The sequence below is a fragment of the Hyla sarda genome, chromosome 5, assembly GCF_029499605.1.
Source record: "Hyla sarda isolate aHylSar1 chromosome 5, aHylSar1.hap1, whole genome shotgun sequence".
In the NCBI taxonomy this organism is placed as follows: domain Eukaryota; kingdom Metazoa; phylum Chordata; class Amphibia; order Anura; family Hylidae; genus Hyla; species Hyla sarda.
In genome coordinates this window covers 344680445-344703128 of record NC_079193.1, presented here as the reverse complement: position 1 = coordinate 344703128, position 22684 = coordinate 344680445, and the positions used below count along the sequence as shown (strand labels likewise).

The 22684-nt window shown below is 43.6% G+C and overlaps 1 protein-coding gene across 3 annotated transcripts in view; it reads left to right on the top strand.

The window, feature by feature from the left end:
• Window positions 1-22684, top strand: part of TMEM74 (transmembrane protein 74) — an 82909-nt gene that overhangs the window by 37113 nt on the left and 23112 nt on the right. Inside the window, exon 1 of one of the 3 annotated variants that reach the window (XM_056518634.1) lies at window positions 6772-6869. The exons of the other annotated variants lie outside the window; for them this stretch is intronic. The gene's annotated coding sequence lies outside the window, so the exon portion shown is untranslated. Of the gene's footprint in view, window positions 1-6771; window positions 6870-22684 lie in introns of those variants that run through there. 3 annotated transcript variants of the gene reach the window in all.

Below are 22684 nucleotides of genomic sequence, written 5' to 3'. Positions count from 1 at the left end.
TCAGCAGCCAGTCACCCCTGTGATGTCCCAACCCTATATAATCTACAGCCATCTTGCGGCCACTTACATCAGCGTTCTGTTGCAGAGAGAGAGGGACAGAGAGCAGTGTGTGGCACAAAAAAGCTTTTTTACAGCAGCGATTCACTTCAAGCCCAAATCCAGCCTAGAAGCACTGATAGGGAAGGGAGAGAAATTGAGAGAGAATGCAAGTATAAAAAAACAAGTTGTGCATCCTGTATGGTGATAGCTCACCTCAGCCCCAAACGAACGTTTTGCCCGTTTGCTTCGTTGCGCCCCCTGAAGAAGCAAATAGGCGAAAATGTGCATTTGGGGCTGAGGTGAGGTATCTCCATAAAGGGTGCACAACTTGTTTTTTATACTGGTATTTCCATTACACTATTTATTTAGGATGTTTACCAGTGCCTTTATATGTACACATCTATGTTTTCTATATGTAGCCACCCGTGATTGACCCATATATAGGCTCTTACACATTCAATGCCTGCATTCCTGCTATTTGCCCTGGATACGTTTGGAATATACCCCTCGTCTTTTCTTTCTTGATACTGTTTTTGCCTTCATGAAACTTTTAACATTGTATGCCAACTTATATATGTTCAATAAAGTTGTTATATTGATTCATTCATACATAGTTATCTTGAGGCCTAATTTTTGGTGGTAGTATGCGCCCACTCATCCAATGGCGCAGAAGCTGAATGTGGAGTCACACAGGGGAGGAACTGCTAAAAGTAATTCATCAAGAAATCAAATCATGGCTTACTGGTACATGGGAACCAGGGTGACCAACAACGGGAAGAACATATTTTCTGCGCTACGACAAGGAAGCCTGAGCCATGCGCCCTGCATGGCACACGTGTTCAATCTGGTTGTCAAGCGGTTCCAGAATTGTCCCTCCTCCATCTGCAAGACATCCCAACAATGGGAAGGAAACTTTGCATGCACTTCAGCCACTCGTACACCGCAAAGCACACCCTCCTTGAGTTTCCACATGTTGGAATTCCACCCTCCATATGTTGGACCAACTTTACGAACAGAGAAAAGCCATCACCGATTTCTTGATGGTCCAAGCGGATAGAGGGACTCCTCTGTGTAGCTTCAATGTCAACCAGTGGCATCTCATACGTGACACCTGCCTTTGCTCAGGCCCTTTGAGGAAGCCACCTTATTAGTCAGTCGACAGGATTAAGGGATGAACAACGTCATTCCACTGCTTCATTTACTACAACACGTGTTGGAAATGATGGCTGGTCAGGGCACTGGAGACATGGTGCCTACATCTCACGGCCACATGAACCCTGTGGGGGCTGAACTGGAGGAGGAGGAGGGGCACAGTGGAGCACAGCTTAGGTTTCCCTGATGAGCGGTTTTTATAATCATCGGACAGGAGAGGAGGAAACCAGAGGAGCTGGAGGGTTATGAGGAAGGCGAGACAGAGGACCCAGACACACCGTGGTAGCATGCAGTAGAGATGGAGGCAGGGAGTCACTTGTACAAATGGCACGATGCATGCCCACTTGCTTACGTATTGACTGCCGAATTGTCACCATTCGGCAGTGGGATGACTTCTGGCTCTCCACCTTATTGGACCTGCACTACCGCCACAAAATGGGGGCCTTTTTTACACCCACTGAGAGGGAGGGCAAACTGACCTACTACAGATACATCCTACGTATTCAGTTGGACGATGCCTATCTGCGCCATCGTCCATCCTCTCGCAGGTCTGAATCGGGGGGGGGGGGGGCCTCTGCGCTCACCTTCCACTGTTATGGCTGCTGGGGAGGGGTGGGGTGGCAGGGGCCGTAGCAGCTCCATCAGCAGCAGCCTGAATCTACAGTTGCTGATGAGTAGCTTCCTTCATCCGCATAGTGGAGCAACTCATCAGCAGCAGGTAGACCTGGAACAGGACCTGAACCAGCAGGTAGTGGCATACCTTGATATGACCATGCCAACACACCTTGAAGATCCGCTGGACTTCTGGGCAGCCAAACTTTATTTGTGGCTGCAACTAGCACAGTTTGCCCTGGAAAAGCTGTCCTGCCCGGCCAGTAGAGTTCCATCAGAGCCAGTGTTTAGTGTGGTGGGGGCCATAGTAACCCCAAGGAGAACTCGACTGTCCAAGAAAAATGTGGAGAGTTTTATGACTGAGGTGTAGTGGATTTGCTAACATGTGAGGATGATGACATGGGCCGTACCAGGGAGCGGAGTTTAAGGTGCCACTGGTTTTCACGGGATGGACTTGCTGCAGCAGGCGGCACCCAGGTTGCCACCCCTGATAAGACTCGTCCACACAGGCAGCTGAAGTGTAAAGTGGCACTGGAAGGATAAGGCAACATGCAGTCAGGAGGTCAGGGCTGGTGGCACAGTAGCAAGGTCAGGTCACGTAGCAAGAGGTCAGAGGGCAGGCGGCACAGGAGCAAAGTTAGGATACGTAGCAATAAGGTCAGATACACGGCAATGCAAGACACAAACTGAATGCTTTCTCTAAGGTTGGTAAGGCACAAAGATCCGTCAAGGGTCAAAAGGAAGGGCTTGTACTTATAGGGTCATGGAGTAGCAAGAACCAATTAAATGAGTACTGTCCCTTTAAATTTCACAGAGTCGGCACACGAGTGCCCTAGGAGGTGGGACGCGTGCACTAGCGAGCAGGAATCACACAGGGATGATGAGGGAAGTAAGAAGCAGAGTGCTTGGAAATGGCAGTGTTTGCAGGTGGAAATAGGGAGAGAGTCCTGTGTGGGGCTGTCCTTTTTAGGGCGCGTAAAGGGAAGGGAATTAATAATGTGAGTAGGGCCTTACAGGGGAAGTTTTTAATCCCCACCACTTACAATGAACCATACGTTGTTCCCTTCCACTTTTTAGAGGTCTTTGCATCACATGCATACTTGGTGGTGTAGGTGGCACATGGTGATTTTTGCACACCTTTCCTTTTGTTTGATTTCCAAAAATGTTGGTGTACATATATTTTATCCTATGAATAATATTCAAATTTTGTTTTCTGTTATGCATATCCTCAATACTTACTTGTGCACATTAACACTTTTACAAAATAGACTGTTTTCTTCTGCCTACCTGCCTCGGCTACTATTCTGATCATGCCACACATCTGATCACCGGGTACTGGTATTGCCACCCATCGCCCCACTATGTCACCGGGTCACTTTCAGGACTCCTGATGCTGCTGATACCACCTCCAGGCTGTCTCATACTGCCACTATATGTTCTCCTCATGCTGATATCAGCTCCAAGCTGTCTCATTCTGCTATCGTATGTTCTCCTCATGTTGCTGCCACCTCCAGGCTATCTCATTCTGCAACTATATGGTCTCCTCATACTGCCGCCAACTCCAGGCTGTGTCATTCGGCCTCTATATGGTCTCCTCTTGCTACCGCCAACTCCAGACTGTGTCATTCAGCCACTATATGGTCTCCTCATGCTGCCGCCAACTCCAGGCTGTGTCATTCAGCCACTATATGGTATCCTCATGATTCCGCCACCTCCAGACTGTGTCATTCAGCCACTCTATGGTTTCCTCTTGCTGCCGCCAACTCCAGGCTGTGTAATTCAGCCACTATATGGTCTCCTCGTGCTGCCGCCAACTCCAGGCTGTGTAATTCAGCCACTATATGGTCTCCTAATGCTTCCGCCACCTCCAGGCTGTGTCACTGTACTGCCATGTGGTCTCCTCATGCTGCTGGCACATTAAATAAAACTTTTTAGGTTCATCTATTTGATATCTTCAATTTAAATGTTACAAAAATATCTTTAATCTTTTCAATTGTGAGGCCCTATGGTCTCGTCAGGCTGTTGCCACCTCCACGCTGTGTCATTCAGCCACTATATGGTCTCCTCATACTGATGCCACCTCCAGGCTCTGTCACTGTTAAGCCCTACAATAGTGATTCTAATAGCGACGCCTCTGATCTGCATGTCCTACTGAATAACAGTATTATTTCACTAATCCAGCACACACCTTATGCATGTTACAGCAAGCCAAAATGCTCTAGAGGCTCCACTATTGAGGCTCTCTGTAGGCAAGAAATAGCCATTTTTAATACAGATTCACCGCAAATAAATTTGGACCTAACCAAATTTTTTCGGAAAATTCGGCGAATCAGCCAAATTGAATTTTTCTAAAATTAGCTCATCTCTAATGAGGATATTAACCCCTTAAGGACTCAGCCCATTTGGGCCTTAAGGACTTTTTGTTTTTGCCTGCTAAAAATCATATATTTTCATCCACAGACTAGTATGAGGGCTTGTTTTTTGTGCAACTAGTTGTCCTTTGTAATGACATCACTCATTTTACCATAAAATGGATGGCGCAACCAAAAACATATTATTTGTGTGGGGAAATTGATAAGAAAACCGCAATTTAGCAAATTTTGGAAGCTTTCGTTTTCATGCTGTTCACTGAACGGTAAAATAGACATGTTTTCTTTATTCTGTGGGTTAATACAATTAAAATGATACCCATGATTACATACTTTTCTGTTATTGTACTGCTTAAAATAAATTGCAAACTTTTTAACCAAATTAGTGTTTCTGTATAAGCGGAAATATGAGGGCTCATTTTTTGTGCTGTGATCTGTGCTTTTTTTTTATACCACATTTGCATATATAAAACTTTTAACACTTCTCAAGAGTACAGAAAAAACAGCGGCACTAGCAACTTGTATCTAAATCCACTATTATGGACCAAGGACAGCTCTGGGAGTCTCAGTTCAAAAGCCCGCGGCGGTGCTAGGACAGAGAGTCGACTTCAGTAAACATAGTACAATCAAAGAGAAAACGTACCCTGCACTCACCGCACAGTACAGGTATCACGGCCTCGGATTCCGGACCTCCTCGGTGACGTGGGAGTAACAGCCGCTGCTGACAGCGCTCAGAAAATGCATTTTCTGAGCGCTGTCAGCAGCGGCTGTTACTCCCACGTCACCGAGGAGGTCCGGAATCCGAGGCCGTGATACCCGTACTGTGCGGTGAGTGCAGGCTACGTTTTCTCTTTGATTGTACTATAAAACTTTTAATACATTTTTTTATTTGGGGAATAAAATGTTAAAAAAAAAAAAGCAGCAATTTTGGACTTTTATTTTTTTACGTTGACGCCATTCACCATACAGGATAATTTACATTATATTTTAATAGTTCGGATATTTACACACGCAGCGATACCAAATATGTTTATTAAGAAAAATGTTTACACTTTTTGGGAGTAAAATGGGGGAAAAAGGGACAATTTACATTTTTATTGGGGGCGGGATTTTTCTCAATTTTTTTTTACTTTTATTTTTACACTTTAATAGCCCCCATAGGGGACTATTAATAGTAATCATTTGATTGCTAATACTGTTCAGTGCTATGCATAGGGCATAGCACTGATCAGTGTTATCGGCTATCTTCTGCTCTGGTCTGCTCTATCTCAGCAGGAGACGGATGGAGGCAGGTGAGGGGACCTCCGTCCGCCATTACAGACGATCGGATCGCCGCCGAAGCATTTTTGCATTTTTCTGACCGCACTCCCGCAGATGCCGTGATCTGTATTGATGATGGCATCTGAGGGGCAGACATCTGCGCGATCATGGATTTCGGACATTCGCTCTGATGCTTGCGGTCATTTACATGACGTAAATGTATGTCCTTGTGCGTTAAGTACCACCTCACCAGGACGTACATTTACGTCCTGCATCATTAAGGGGTTAAATTGGTTTTCTTTATGTGAAAGGCATGAAGAAGATTTTGCAGCATTAGACCAAATCAATCACCAGCATTGAGAAGGAATAGTTTTCCCTAAATAGGATTCCCATTTAGTCATATACGAATGAGGATTCAAATCCAAATATTTTCCCTACTTCCACTTTAATGGGCAAATAAAATATAAAATGAATCTACATCGTAGAGCCATAGACTATTCTCATCCGAAACCAATGCACTTTTCATCAAGACAGGAGTAAGAAATGCCAGTCTTGATGTTCTTTTTCTTCCATGTTGTTCTGATTACCACTAGGTGACATAACATGAGCATGGTCACTACCATTGTGCCTACTGCTCACACCATGTAGACCCATGCTTGCATCATCCATGTATGTAACTATATTTGGGGTGCAAAGGTAGGACATGCATCGGGGTCCTAGTGTCTTAAGGCATCCAATGGTCATTCTTCTACATCAGGAGACCACAATAATAAAAATGGCACATGCTAGTTTGGGGCCATTTTACAGATTGTGCTTTGGTGCCCAAAGGAGCTTCAAGATAACTCTGTTTAGTTTGAACCACACGACTTCTACCTTCCATTAGTAGATCGGTTGCATTGACAATCGGTTGCATTGACAATCTTACCTTGGAAAAGATTGTATAAAACATACAAATGTTGGATGTGAGGGTACCATAGTGATCCCATAAAAGAGGAGAATATAGAAGAGTTCTTCTGCTCTTCATGGGGTCATACCTGATCATTGCCCTGGAGAAGGCAGTTGCACCAAATGTTAGACATAAATATATAAGCAATTAATACATCAGACATACAGTATTTGTACAGAAGCGGGAGATTTATCGAAACCTTTTCAGAGGGAAAGTGGCTATGTTGCCAATAGCAACCAATAAGATCGCTTATTTCATTTTTGAAAAGGCGTCTGCAAAATGAAAGAAGTGATCTGATTGGTTGCTATGGGCAACTCAGCAGCTTTTCCACTGGACAGGTTTTGATAAATCTCCCCCTATATTAATACCCAAATTATACCTTGCAAAAGGTTTGTCAAGTCAGGACACATGATGATTCATGCTTGAATAGTGATGAACAACACGCACAAGAAGCATTAGAATCCACATTTCCATATACAGTATATTGTAAGGTCAGTAGTAACAAAAAGACAACTGAAGACAACTGAAGGCCAAATACACAAACACACTCAGACATTTCATTGATTATAAAGACGGAACCTCAGAATCTGCCTATGGCCGCGTCTCTGTGCATCCGTTTGCCGTGACCTCACATGACACAACTATGTCACCAGCTGCCAGACGCTCTGATTATACCAGATAATTACACCGTAATAGGAAAGTCAGGAGCTATGTGCAGCAAATCTTACGGCACATTGAGAAACACATGTCATATTGGATTATTATATAATAATTATATTATTGCAGAGATTCATTTCTCTTTTCCTTGTTAAAGTGAGTTACCTGCAGACCTATGTGAAACCGCAGATGACCAAATAGATCTGCAATAATTTATAGAACAGTACCCATCTAGTCAGCCTTGGTAGGTGAAATTTATTTTTATTTTTATTTTTTTATGCCAAGGCAGTGCATCTATCACCTAAGTGCAAATGTGTCACACACAAAAGAGTGCACAAGAATTTCGAGAGAGGCCCCCATTAACCATTCCTTTCTCCCCCAGGCTAAAAGGCACCTGCAAGGGTCCGGCATCGATGTCACCCCTTTGCCAATGCTTGGCGGGAACTAACTTGCATCCAGTATCAACCTGGGCCTTTCCAAGTGTCAGCCCAAGAGCCAATCTGGTTTGCATTCCTCAAAAGGAACCCATGTTGCAGGGAGCTGAGGAACTTAAAGGATAACTCTGGGATAGAAAAACTTATCCCCTATCGCCTGCGATCTCCTGTACAGGGCCCGTTTCTCCTTCAAAATGGAGCATGTTGACCATTGCATAGAGTGGGCATGTCAACGCGCTCCATTTAGAAGGAGAGCTGGGGCCCCGTACAAAAGATCAGGGGGTCCCAATGGTCGGACCCCTGCCATCTGACACTGATTCCCTGTCACACAGAAGGGCTTGCGCCCTGATCAATCCCGGGGGAAAAACAACATGTGAAAAGTGGCACAGTGACAAAAATAAAAATATGTGCTCTGTGAGTACAGCTTGACATCTGGCCAGATGTATAAAAATTCCTATGAAACCATCAGTCAGGAGGCTGTGAGTGCCTTTCTCTCTAGGGTCGCCACTTCCCAAGGCACAGTACCTCAGTTCTTACCCTCATCAGACCTAAAGGCCAGATCCGGTGAGCTAGGTCGCTTCAGGGCAGCCGTGTGCTAACCATTGAGCATACCCAGTAATGCCCTAGTACATCTGTACCACTCCATGGCCCAGATTTATCAAAGAATGTCTATGGTAGTTCTATCTTCCCACGTTTATTTGGGTGGTGGGTTTGACTAGAGTGCATCTTATTTATCAAGAAGGTGCAGCAGGATGATGAATTTTGCGCAGCTCTGCTGTGGTGGGAAAAGCTCTACCACATACACTTTTTCTAGATACTTTTGAGGGAGGGAAGTAGACACTTTCCCGGGTCCTGAATTTGGCAGGCTAGGTGTTTTTACTTACTTTCACAGAGCTGCCTGGATATTTTTACTTGCATTTTAGATGCTACAATCAAATTTGATTGCGGTGTCTAAGGGCTTGAAGCCGGGCATCCCCGTGATCGATGATGTCTGGCATTAGAGATGAGTCCTGGTGGCAGATAGCTGCCAGGACCACCCAGCTATGACCATCACTCAGCTTCTGAGCACGTGTCATAGAAGGGGAGTGGGACACTGTTGTCCACTAGAAGTTAAAGGTTAAATTGTGGAAGGTAGAAATTATTCTCACGCCTACTGGTAGGTGGTGTAGCTTTGGGCCTAAAAATGTACCTTTGCGCACAAAATAGCGACTTTTGACAAAAAGTCGCAAATGATAAATATGTGACCACTGCATGGTCAAAAAGAAAAAGTTCTACGGGTAGGAAAAAGAAAAAAAACTGTCTATATCAAAAGGTGCATAAAAGTCTCAAAATATGCTGCTTGCGCCTGAACTGCGCTAAAACATAGACAAAAAAATGCTCTAAAAGCAATGATAAATCTCCCCCTTTGTGTATAAATTGAAAGATATTTGGGGCGTCCAATGGTAAAAAACAACCCTGTGATATCTATTGGAGGGGACAGAGATGTTTTGTAAGCAGCTTTCCTTGTGTTAAAAATTACATATGAATGTTATTCTGCAAATCAGTATAGTTACAGTGACACCAAATGTATACTGTATAGTTTTTGATTTGTTTTACTGCTTTCAAATAATAAAAAAAAAATACTTTAACTTTAACAGACTTTTTTAACTTTTTTCTTTTTCCATCTACGGAGCAGTGTCAGAACTTGTGTTTTAGTGAAAATTTTGGGGTATTTTTTTCACTTTTTAAAGGAGATATGCGGCTAAAATGTTTTAACTCATCCTGTGCCCGACCTGCAAAAATAAAAAAATAAAAAACTTTAACTCACCTTCCTAAATTCCCCCGTTGCAGAGATATCAGTGTCCCGTTCCTCCGGTGCTGCTGGCTTCTGGTTTCTTAGTCTCAAAACGTCACAGCGGTGTCAGCATATCGCCGGCTGCAGCAATGTCCCATCTCGGCCGGTGATAGGCTGAGCGCACTGTCCTGTAAGAAGCTGGCCAGAGCTAAAGCCATAGCCCATTTTTTTCCTCTCATTAAACTATGCATTTGGTTAAATATAATTCATTAGCTATATAGAGCAGTTTCCCTCTTTCAGCTGTCACTTACATGCAGGGAGTGAGAGAAAGATGTCACAATCAGGTCCACCTTGTCTTTGTGCAAAGCCCTCACTGAGACTAGCCCCACTCTCTGGAAGACAAACACCACATGATTTCTGTCTTGTCTAGGGGTCTAGCTTCACAGCCACACATCCCCTCCCCTCCTCGGCACATAATGCTGCTCTTTGCCTGCTGTAGATCTAATTCCTGCCTGCTGCCATTCATAGCATAGCATGATTTATTGCTGGGGGGAAGGATAATTTGAAATAAAAAACATGTACAGTATGTGTTGCTGGCTGTGTTTACAACAACACAGCATGCACACAGATAGTAAAAGCAATTGGCTGGCAGCCATTACACAGAGCCACACTGACTGCTGGGAGTTGTAGTCTGGACTGCAAGCAAAGAAAAAGAATATTCAGGAGACAAAAGGGGCCACAGGAGCTGGCACAATCACAAGGATAACTAAAGGGGACACAAAACAGGTATTGTGGAGGCTTTGGGGCATTTTTATTAACTTCCTCGGAGCCCCCCTTTAATCCATGTGTTTTTGTGAGTTGAATTAAGTAAAAAAACAGTGATTCCAGCCCTGGGTTTTTATTTTCATTTATGGCATTCACCATAAATAATGTTATATTTGAAAGGTTCTGACATTTCCACACACAGAAAGATCAGTTGTGATACATTTTTTTTGCTATGGCAAAAGCCACTGTCAGCAGCTGCAGAGAAGACAGGAGGAATGGAAACTGATGTTGGCACAGCTCATAGGATTCGTCTGTGGACTTCAGTATGACCAATTCAAGTCAAGTTTATCAACATCAAAGTTATTGGAGTTAGAACATATTGGCCATGAAGAGTGGAGTGTAGTTTTCATTGTGGGTTTTGATTTCCGACAAGTATTTTTTTCATGGTATTTACTAATGTTTCCCTACATTTTGCACTTTTCCCTCCGTTTTGCTTTTTTTTTTTTTGTACAACTGTCCTGATCTGTTGGGTTTTCCAGAGCTCAAATCCACTACATTTTCTGTGGAAACATTAGTAAATTTGTTCAGATTTTTTTGAAAATGTTGTGAACACACCCTCTTTTGAGGCCACACCCACTTTCTCAGGTGGCTACACTCCCTTTTCAGGTTTACTGAGTAAAATGGAGAGTTGGTTGGGACTTTTGTGCAAATTCTGGCACAGACACAATTTGTGGCGCAATGTGCCAAATTCTGGCTCACAGCCTGACAAAACAGGTCGGGCTTATGATAGTAAATCAGGGCCAGTGTATAATAAAATAAAAAACACAAATACTTCAATCTGAGAATTTCACTTTACAAATGCAATATTGTGCTTTTTTTATTTTATTTTACATTTTGTTTAAGCTCCTTTATGCCAATAAACTTGACTTGACATTGTCATTAGAGATGAGCGAACTTACAGTAAATTTGATTCGTCACGAACTTCTTGGCTCGGCAGTTGATGACTTATCCTGCATAAATTAGTTCAGCTTTCCGGTGCTCCTGTGGGCTGGAAAAGGTGGATACAGTCCTAGGAGACTCTTTCCTAGGACTGTATGCACCTTTTCCAGCCCACAGGAGCACTGGAAAGCTGAACTAATTTATGCAGGATAAATCATCAACTGCCGAGCCGAGAAGTTCGTGACGAATCAAATTTACTGTAAGTTCGCTCATCTCTAATTGTCATCCTAAAGTCCATGGATTAATCCTATGAGCAGCGTCTACATCAATTTCCGTTCATCCCTTCTGGTTACCTTTTTGACACTCCCGATGGCCAACAGCTCCTCTATTTGGCATATGCTAATTTGGTAATATGCTTTTGTACAGGTTCTTCATGAGATGAGTATCAAATCTGATTTGGGGCACCACATAGAGTGCTTATTCTACATTCTCCTACAGGGTTACAATAGGCTTTTTTTATCTCCTCGCCACTGGTGGCAAGTGTCAGCTGCAGTTAGCAACTGGCAATCATCAAGTATTGAACAGGGTCAGATCCTGAGCCTACTCTATATTTTCTGACCTTACATTTGATGTACATGTATATCAAATATTGCGGTGGGGGTAAGTATGCAACTCCAATGCTCCCCCTAAGGGTGGCTAAAGGAGTACATAAGTTTGATATTTACTGATTTACTGTAAATGGCCACTTTCAGAATTAAAAACTTTTTATATGTTGCACATCTTGGCAAAACATTAACCTAATATATTTCATTAAAAAAACATTATCTTTTCATAGAAATCATAGATTATAAAAAGACACCACTAGGGGTCCTCATACCCTTCAGAACATTATCCTACCCTACTGCAGCATCATTTCTGTCCCAGCTGAAGCACAGGCTGGAACAAAATTTAGTAAGGGAGGGCAGGACTACCACTCCTCTGTGCTCACTCCTGTCCTATCAAACTCCATGAGAATAGAGAGGACAGGTGTACAGAGCAGCCTACAGCGATTAGATGAAAAGACCCAGCACACCACAGCAGACTCAGGGAGGAAGTGAATGCATGGTGAGGGAGGGCGGGCTCAGTGCTTGTCTGGGACATGCCCCTTCCTAAGAAGTGGATGTCAGAATGAGTGAGCAGCAGAAAAAAGGAATTTATGAGTCAAATATAGAAGCTAGACACATAACAAGACATGTAAAGCATAAATATGCTAGTGAGTAACACATATAAGCATTATTTTTCCTGTGATATGACAGGTACGTTTTAACTATGTGTCTGCCCAGTCAGTATGGAGCTCTAGTTGCTTTTCAACACTTTAAAGGAGCAGTCTGATCCAAAACATTACTGAAAATCCACAATCTTCTGTACGGGGCCCCGGCTCTCCCTGGGTGCGGCGGGTCACAACCCCTTCATATCTCTCTATGGTAGAGCCGAAGTTTACCGAACAACTCTCCCATAGAGATATATAGAGGGGGCGTGTTGGCCCCCGCTTCGGGAGGGGGTCATGACACGCCGCTCCTGGGGAGAACCGGTTGGCCCCTCCGCGATCTAAAACTTACCCCCTATTCTGCGCATAGAGGATACATTTTTCAGTAATTTTTTGGATGAGACATCTCCTTTAATATCGGTAGTCTATTTTAAGAAGATTCCATTAATAATTAATGGGACTGAGCTGCATTGACCGGCATGACCTCCTGCATGAACAATTTATTCTGCTGGTCAGCGGAGGTCACAGGGGTCAGACCCCCATAAGCCAATCCTAGTAAGCGGCCATTAATATCTAAGTACTGGAAAACCCCTTTAAATAATTAATCAGGGAAGAAATTCACTTTAGGTCTGTACCGACAAATCCTGGCTGAGACCGGGAGGTGACCACCATCATGGACCGCTGCTCAAAAGGCATTAGCACCGGTCACCCATTGTGAAGTCATGTGCCATGGCCCATAAATCTGTAGGGAGAAGAGCGGCCAGGATGTGGGCGCAAGGAGAAGAGCGAAGGGCATTTGTTTCTGCAGCGCTGGGAATATGTTATTCATTCAGCAGGAAGCAGAGACTCAGCATTAAGTCATATTCATCCGAGAGAACACGAGACAAGTGCATCAAGATGATCAATACTGTACCGGGGGCAGGAAGAGGTGGGGGATGGGACAAAGCCAAGGTCAAAGAGCAAGGTGAAGGTCTTCGGTGCTTAGCTTATATTTGAACATAGGAAAAGATTTTAATACAGGAATGAATTAAAAACATTTTATGACAGATATTATTTTAACCTCTTCTTGCCCGATACGAGTAACTATCAAAGGTAAAAATGATAGACATGTAGATCAGTGAAAAGCCTGACCTAGTATAAATTAATGAAAATTTCAATAAAGCTATGGTCTTCAAACTGTGGGCCTGCAGTTGTTGCAAAACTATAACTCCCAGCATGCCCGGACAGCCGTTGGCTGTCCGGGCATGCTGGGAGTTGTAGTTTTGCAACAGTTCAGTAATCAGTGGAGAGGTGTCTAAACATGGATGATGAAAAACGGCAAAAGTCCTCTTTAAAAAAATTTTTTATTATTATTATTATTTTTATTATTATTATATTGTTCAGTTAAGACAGTATTTTTCCATGACAGATGCTATCCCTGTCTTCCAAAAATTGGCGCAGCTTAGTACTTGGCATCAATAAATCTCCCCCTCCTCTTATCACAAATGGAATAGATCCACCCACTCTAATTTATTTACATATGACTGTTCTTTGGCTTAAGAAAGTCGACACAACTGGCACATCCTAAAAGAAAATGACTTGGTATCTTCCTGGCTCCGGTCCAGTTCTTGATAGTTATTTACATTTCTTGTGTTGTAATAACAATATATAAATGTGTGTATATATATATAAATGTGTGTGTACGTATATATATATATATATATATATATACGTATATATGCGTATATATATATATATATATATATATATATATATAACTATATATATACCAATAATATATATATATATACATGTATATATGTAATGTAATATATATATATATATATATATATATATATATATTTAAGGTATAATGTATGTATATATATATATATATATAACTATATATATACCTATAATATATATATATATATATATATATATATATATATATGTATACGGTATATATATATATATATACACATATATGTATATATGTAATGTAATATATATATATATATATATATATATATATAAAATTTATATAAAATTATAGAATCCGTAAATTGATAAGGAGAATACATGATCTCTCTAGATATTTAACCCCTGGCTGTAAATTTTTCTTTCTTTAATACATTTCCGCTCGTCGTGCATCTGCAGGCCAAAAATATATTCTGGCACATCTGTCTGCCAAGAGCCATGTCCCGAAATCTGCGCCTTAGACAGCTCACTCTTGCAGGATATTGTTTTCAGCCTCTAAATAGAGGATCATGAATGAGTAATGAAGCCATCGGCCTAGCAACCTGTGACGGTTTATGTTTATCCAGTTAATTATATTTGCATAAATTAATTTAAATGAACAAATTATAAGAGCCGGTACGGGAAAGGTAAGTTTCGTAAATGAACCGTATTTTAAAATAAAAACGTTACTTGTTACTTCAGATTTTTATGAGAATTAAGCAGATCATTCCAGATTGTACGTGGATGGGAATATATGCATCTCATTTCAGGGTAAGCTAAAAATGAAAAAATAAATAATGATTTGTACTTTTGTTATGGTGCCAATATTATTAATTTTTTTGGCAAAATATGAATAACAGATTGAGTTTTATTTTTATATTAAGTGTCTGACTAATGGTTCACTACTTAAAATTATTAGTCTCAAAGGGGTTGTCCTATTAGCTCAGTGATCTCAAATTGCGGCCCTCCAGATATTGCAAAACTTCAACTCCCAGCATGCCCGGACAGCCGTTGGCTGTCCGGGCATGCTGGGTGTTGAAGTTTTGCAACATCCGGAGGGCCGCAGTTTGAGACCACTATATTAAGCAAACACCTGCCAAATGACTTGTTAGGTAGGAAGGGTACTGCCGAAAACTTTTTCCCCTTCTGAGCCAGGGTAGAGTGCTTATCCCACTTTGGGGGACTTTGGTTTGACCATACATAATATGCTCATATATTTGAATAGACCACATGTAATACCAAATTTCTCCAGCAGTGGTCACTGCCACAGCCAGCTCCAGGATACATGGCCCCATAAATAACAGTTTATATTTCAACCTTTCTTCATCCAATCAGTATACTTTATGGGTGCGTTCACACGCTAGTTACTAGCAGCGGGTTTCCTGCTGCCAGAAACCCGCTGCGAGTTGCACTACCATTCATTTGACACTACAGTGGTCCCTCAACATACGATGGTAATTCGTTCCAAACGACCCATCGTTTGTCGAATCCATCGTATGTTGAGGGATTCGTGCAATAGTAAAAGTGCATTCATACTCACCTGTCCCCGCCGCTCCGGACCGGGTCCTCACCGCTCCCCATGGTCTCCCAGGGGCTCTCGATGCTGTCCCGCTGCTCCGGTGTCTTCTTCGCGATCCTCCGGTGTCTTGCGCATCTTCTGAAGGGTCCGGGCCTCGCTTTCCGGTGACGTTATTACGCTGCTGCGCCGGCGCGGCGTGCGTAGTGACGTAATAACGACGCCGGAAAGCAAGGCCCGGACCCTGGAGAAGATGCGCAAGACACCGGAGGATCGCGAAGTGGACCCGGAGCAGCGGGGATAGGTAAGTGAACCTGCTAGGGCACATTACACTGCTATCAGACAGCAGCATTTTGCGCTGTTGGATAGCAGTTAATGCGATGGCCCCGACATATAAAAGCATCGTATGTCGATTTTATCATATATCGGGGCCATCGAAGGTCGGGGGGTTACTGTATTGCAGACTGTCTGTGGACCCATTTAAATCAATGGTAGCGTAACTCGCAGTGGGAAACCCGCTGCTAGTAATAGCACGTGAACGCACCCTAAAGCAATAATGTTATCAGTGATGTTTTTGTTATGGCTTTTGCAGCATTTTTGTTTGTGCATTTTTTATTTATTTTTATGGGGTACTCCAGGGAACTTAAAGGGGTACTCCACTGGAAAAAATGAATCAAAAAGAAATCAACTGGTACCAGAAAGTTAAACAGATTTGTGAATTACTTCTATAAAAAAAAATCTTAATCCTTCCAGTACTTATGAGCTGCTGTTATGATCCACAGGAAGTTCTTTTCTTTTTGAATTTCCTTTCTGCCTGACCACAGTGCTCTCTGCTGACACCTCTGTCCAATTTAGGAACTATCCAGAGCAGGATAGGTTTTCTATGGGGATTTGCTCCTACTTTGGACAGTTCCTAAAATGGACAGAGGTGTCAGCAGTGCGGAGCCTAATATGTTAGGTGTCTGGCAGATTCTGTGAAGATGAATCATGGTTGGAAGAAGACTTCATGATGGTCTGAGTAAGATAGAGAAGTAAAGGAAAGAGAACCACTCCAAGAAGACGCCTCCTGTAAGTCAATAGATGTAACTGCACTGTAATCACAGGGATTGCAGAGCCGGGTCACTACTATGTGGGCTTTGTATGGGGGTATATTGGTCTATGTTCAGTGGTTTTATTTCAATCACTATGTGGTAGTCATGGTAGTGGTCATGGTGTGGCAGTATTATTCTCACTTTTCTACTGGTATTATTATTGGTAAAATTGGTCTCAGTATACAGGATTTGGTCAGCAACCGTATGGTAATAATATTCCTCCCTGTATACTGGTATTATTGGTAATATTGGTCTTAGTTTACAGGATTTGGTCAGTAAAAGTATGGTGGTAATATTTATGGTGATATTTCCTCCTTCCTTGAACTAAAGGACTCTTGTTTTCTTGTCCTGTGTTTTAAATTTTTTCTTATGGACGATGGGTGAAATAGCGGGCAGGCACTGGGGGCAGACTTGGTGATGAGCCATCAGAGGGGGAAGCCAAGCCTTGAACTGTGTAAGGGGCCCCAACATTTCTGATGGCAGCCCTGTACGGGTCCCGGCCCTCGTCTTCGGAAGTGACAGCCCGCTCAGCCAGTCACTGGCTGAGATGGGGGTCCCAAGCTGTCGTCTTAGTTGGTCGCCAGTTATGGTATTGTTCACATGTTTAGGTTTTTAGCTGCAATTATTGGATACATCAGAAGTCAGGATTTGTAATGCTGGTGGTTGTCAACCACCAGTGTACCATGTGTCCTTGTTCTTACCAGCGTCGGGAGATATTCTCTGTGCCACATGTCTGCTGTATTTCCTGGTCTTCCTGCTCTGATGTGTCTCATGCTGCATTTTCAATTCTGGCCACTAGGGGCCACACGAGTAATGGATGAGTTTTATAGAGCCAGCCTGCATTCCCTAATGGATCCTTCTCCAATCCCAGCCAGGAACTCCCTTTATAAGTCTGCACACCTGCTGTTTTTTGGCCTCAGCAAGGTTGTTCATCCTGCTCTGCTATGTATCTGTAGCCTGCCTGGACTTGCCTGTTGCTTCATCCCTTGCACTCTGTTGCTAATAAACATCTCAATCAGTTTTGCTGCGTCTGAAACTATCTTTAGTGTCAGTGTGCCCTATTCTGCCCGCCCTGCCGGCTGCCACTTGTGGCATAGTGGGTCCACACCCATGGGGTATTACAGGAATGGATTGAAAAAGAGAAGATGTCTCAGTCTTTACTTTATCTGTGTCCTCCAAATATATTCTGTTCCTGGCCTTGTATTCAATAACTAAACCACGCCCCTTTCATTAGTCTCCATCCTCTTGGGTGGTTTTAAGAAGAGCGAAGCAACAGGACATGTATCATTTTTTTTTTTTTTACAGGCCTGTTTGTTTAAAGGGGTACTTCGCCCCTAGACATCTTATCCCCTATCCAAAGGCATGCTGGGAGTTGTAGTTTTGCAACATCTGGAGGCACCAAGTTGGGAAATACTGGGATAGGGGATAATATGTCTGATCGCGGGGGTCCTGCCGCTGGGGACCCCCGAGATCTCGGCTGTGGCACCGCAGACATCTGGTGCACGGAGCCAACTTCGCTCCATGCCAGATAACTAGCAATGCGAGGCAAACGCTTGTGATGTCACAGTCACGCCCCCTAGCTCGTGATGCCATGCCCCCTCAATGCAAGTCTATTGGAGGGGGCAGGACGGCCATCCTGCCCCATCCCATAGACTTGCATTGAGTTGGCATGGCCATGATGTCACGAGCAGGGCATGGCCATGATGCTACGAGCCTCCAGCACTGCACCCAATGCTCTAAACGAATGCCGGGTGCAGCAGGGAGATCGTGGGGGTCCCCAGCAACAGAATGCCTGGATCAGAAATCTTATTCCCTATCCTTTGAATAGGGGATAAGATGTCTAGGGGGCAGAGTACCCCTTTAAGGGCTCATAGAAAACCTTGCTGGATGACAATTTTTATTAAATTTTTTCTTAATCATTTCTAAGCTTAGTATCCCTTTAGCATTTTTTTTTTGTCTTTACTAATTTTTTGCATCGTGTAATTGGGCAAGAGCATGCCTCTATACATTTAATAGCCATGGTAAGATGAATTGAAATAGGTACTTTCACTAATGAACATAGCGAGCGGGTGTCAGCTATATGTTTTATGTACAGACCGAGCACTTTCTTTAATTAAACCCATAAAAACATTGATTAGACCTGTCGCGGCTTCCACCGTGAATACATTATTTGGAGGATTTTATTTTTTATTTTTTGCTTTATTCAGTGTTTATCCAGCACTTGTACTAAAATATGACAGGGGCCTCATTTTTTATATCCTTGGTAGATCATTTTGTCTAGAAATGAATGGATCATAAAGTTACAGTGACAAGTGTGATAAATCATAGAAGCACTCAGAGGACATTGTGCACAGCAGAAAGATAGTCAAATGTGTCTTTTAATTCATATTCTCAAGTTATAAAGTGTACGTGATGGCTGGAGAAGCAGTTCCTTTTGGTGCACATTTTTTGTCTCGGAGGGTTTGTCATTTTGTCAGTATAGTCCTTATTGTATGGCATATGGGTCTTTATACATAAAATTTATGAGATAGTACCTACAGGCTCTGTGAAGTTGATGTGTTGGAAGCAAGAAAAATGGGGATTCGTAAGGATCTGAGGGACTTGACAAAGATCAGTTTGTGATGGCTCAACAACTTGGTCAGAGCATCTCCAAAACACCAGTCAATGTAACCTTCATTTCCAATGGTGTCATGAACAAGAAACCTAGACTGCTACAGACTGGAACCGAATCATCTTTACAGACTAATCAAGGTTGTGTTTGGGATTCGACAACGGTCATGAGTAAAGCGGAACTCCAGTATGGAACTTATCCCCCATTCACAGGATAGGGCATAAGTGCCTGATTGCGGGGGGTCCGAACACTGTGACCCTCCGCAAGTTCTTGCCCGGCACCCCGTCTCTCCCCATACACAGAGCAACTCTCCCCATGTACAGATTACTATCGACCCCGGCACGAAGCGGTGGCCGACACACCCCTCCATGTATCTCTATGGGAAAGCTGTAAAACAGCGTTTGTGTATAGAGATGAGCGAATTTTTGAAAATGTTGATTCTGCCGATTAAAAATGGCTATATCTGGGCTACAGAGAGCCTCAGTAGGGATGTAGAACACTTTTGCCTTGCCGTAACACGCATAGGGAATGTGCTGTGTTAGTGAAATAATACGGTTATTCAGTATCACATGCAAATTACAGGTGTCGCTATTAGAGACCATATAGTGGCTGAATAACACTAGGGCTGCAGCTAACGATTTTTTTCATAGATTAATCGATTAATCGGAAAAAAATTCAAAATGCCCCCCAAAAAAGGGGTTCAGCTGGTTCTACTTGAAAAATTATGTACAATGGCCATATTAAAAGTTTCTAGCATGTGGTGTCACCAAACAGCAGCAATTTTTGAGTTTTTTCTTTTTTTTTTACGTTTACACCGGTTGCTGTACAGTATCATTATTAATGATCCTGTACAGAAACCAGCATAAGGGTACGTTCACACAAGCGGATTTTCGCAGCGTATTTCGCTGCAGATCCGCTGGTGAAGGCCCGCTGTATACTCTCTTAACATGTGCCTGCTTGTAGCGGCAATACACCGTTATGTGCAGACACACTGCGATGTGCGAGTCGCAGTATACTCACACATCGCGGGAGCTCTCTGCCTAGCTCAGAGCAGGGAGAGTGGCCGCGCACATCGCTGCAGTGTGTCTGCTCGTCGTGGCGTTTTGCCGCTACGAGCAGGCACATGTAAAGACAGCATAGAGCGGGCCTTCATCAGCGGATACGCAGCGTAAAATACACTGTAAATCCACTAGTGTGAACGTACCCTAAATTTGATATTGCCGTATGGGTAACTGTCTGAACTATTAAAATAAAATGTTAATGATTTACTAACATTTAATTTTAATAGTTCAGACAGTTAGCCATGCGGCAGTATCAGATATGTAAAAAATAAAAATTTTTGTATAGCAATAGGAAAAGGGAGAGCTAATTATTATTAGTGGAGCGGTTTACTTACTTTTTTTTTTTTTTTACTTTTTTATATATAGCACTCCTATACACACGGGGTATGTGCAGACTGCAGAGCATTGCACCTGACCCATGTCTGTAGTACAGACTCTATAGTACTACAAACACTAGGATGCAATTCTCTGCACATACTACCATGTGTATAGCAGTGTATATGTACTATATACACACTGCTTTACCCAGGAGGGTACGTTCAGAGTATTGCACCCTTGTGTCTGTACTACAGGCACAAGGGTGCAATGCTCTGCACATACCCCCATGGGTAAAGCGGTGTGCACTACACACACTTTATTAAGTAGGGCCATTATATTACCCCCCTCTGTTCCACCCTGTGCCATTATACCCCCTCCCCCTCTAAGGACTCTTGTGTCGTTATGTCCCTCCCACTCTTATGCTCCCTTTGCCATTATACCCCTCCCCCCTCTAATGACTCCTGTGTCATTATATCCCCCCCCACTGATGCTCCCTGTGCCATTATACCCTCTGATGTCTCCTGTGTCATTTTATCCCCCTCTGATGCCCCCTGTGTCATTATATTCCCTCCCCTCTGATGCCCCTCTTTCATTATATTCCCCCCCTCTGATGCCCTGTGTCATTATACCCCTCCTCTGATGCCCCCCGTGTCATGATATTTTAGCCCAACCCCCTCCCCTCTCCTGTACCACATTATTACCAAACCTCCCCTCCTCTCTGATCCCCTGCTACCTGTATTCCGCCCCCATGTGCGCTCCGGCAGGCTCAGGGGCTCGGCGGTCATTGTTGGTACTGGACCGCATCCTCGGTCAGGACGGAGGTGCGCGTGATGAGTGACGTCATCGCACGTGCCTACGACGGGACGCTGTCGTCCTGCGCAGCTCGCTATAGGCTGCAGCGCACAGCTGCAGACTATAGTAGTTTAGTTACAGGGAAAAACCGATTGCCCCGTTATATGTGAATTTCTCAGGCAGCTGCGGGATTTTTTTGGACTCGTGCCTGACCGCAGCAGCCTCCTGGATGTGGACAACGAATCGGGCGATTATTCGATATCGGAATTCATCGACAACTTTTTTTTATCGATTAATTGTTGCAGCTCTGAATGACACAGCGGGGAAGTGGCGGCAGCATGAGGAGACCATATAGTGGCTGAATGATACAGCGTGGTGTTGGCAGCATATAGTAGCTGAATGACATAGCCTGGAGTTTGCGGCAGCATGAAGAGAACATATAGTGGCTGAATGACACAGCCTGGAGTAGGCGGCAGCAAGAGGAGAACATATAGAGACTGAATGACACCGCCTGGAGTTGGCGGCAGCATGAGGAGGCCATACAGTGGCGGAATGACACAGCCTGGAGGTGGCAGAAGACTGAGGAGACCATATAGTGGCTGAATGACCCAGCCTGGAGGTGGCAACAGCCTGACGAGACAATAGGGTCTCACAATTGAAAAGATTAAAGATATTTTTTAACATTTAAATTTAAGACTTCAAATAGATTAACCTAAAAAGTTTTATTTAATGTACCAGCAGCATGAGGAGACCACATGGCGGCACAGTGACACAGCCTGGAGTTGGCGGCAGCATGAGGAGACCTCATGGTGGCAGAATGAGACAGCTTGAAGGTGGCATCAGCATGAGGAGAACATATGGTGGCAGTATGAGACAGCCTGGAGCTGGCATCTGCATGAAGAGAACATATGGTGGCAGAATGAGACAGCTTGGAGGTGGCATCAGCATGAGGAGAACATATGGTGGCAGTATGAGACAGCCTGGAGCTGGCATCTGCATGAAGAGAACATATGGTGGCCGAATGAGACAGCCTGGAGATGGCACCAGCACGAGGAGAACATATGGTGGCAGAATAAGACAGCCTGGAGCTGACATCAGCATTAGGAGAACATATGGTGGCAGAATGAGACAGCCTGGAGGTGGCATCAGCATGTGGAGAACATATGGTGGCAGTATGAGACAGCCTGGAGCTGGTATCAGCATCAGGAGAACATATGGTGGCAGAATGAAACAGCCTGGAGCTGGCATCAGCATGAGAAGAACATATGGTGGCAGAATGAGACAGCCTGGAGCTGGCATCAGCATGAGGAGAACATATGGTGGCAGAATGAGACAGTCTGGAGCTGGCATCAGCATGAGGAGAACATATGGTGGCAGAATGAG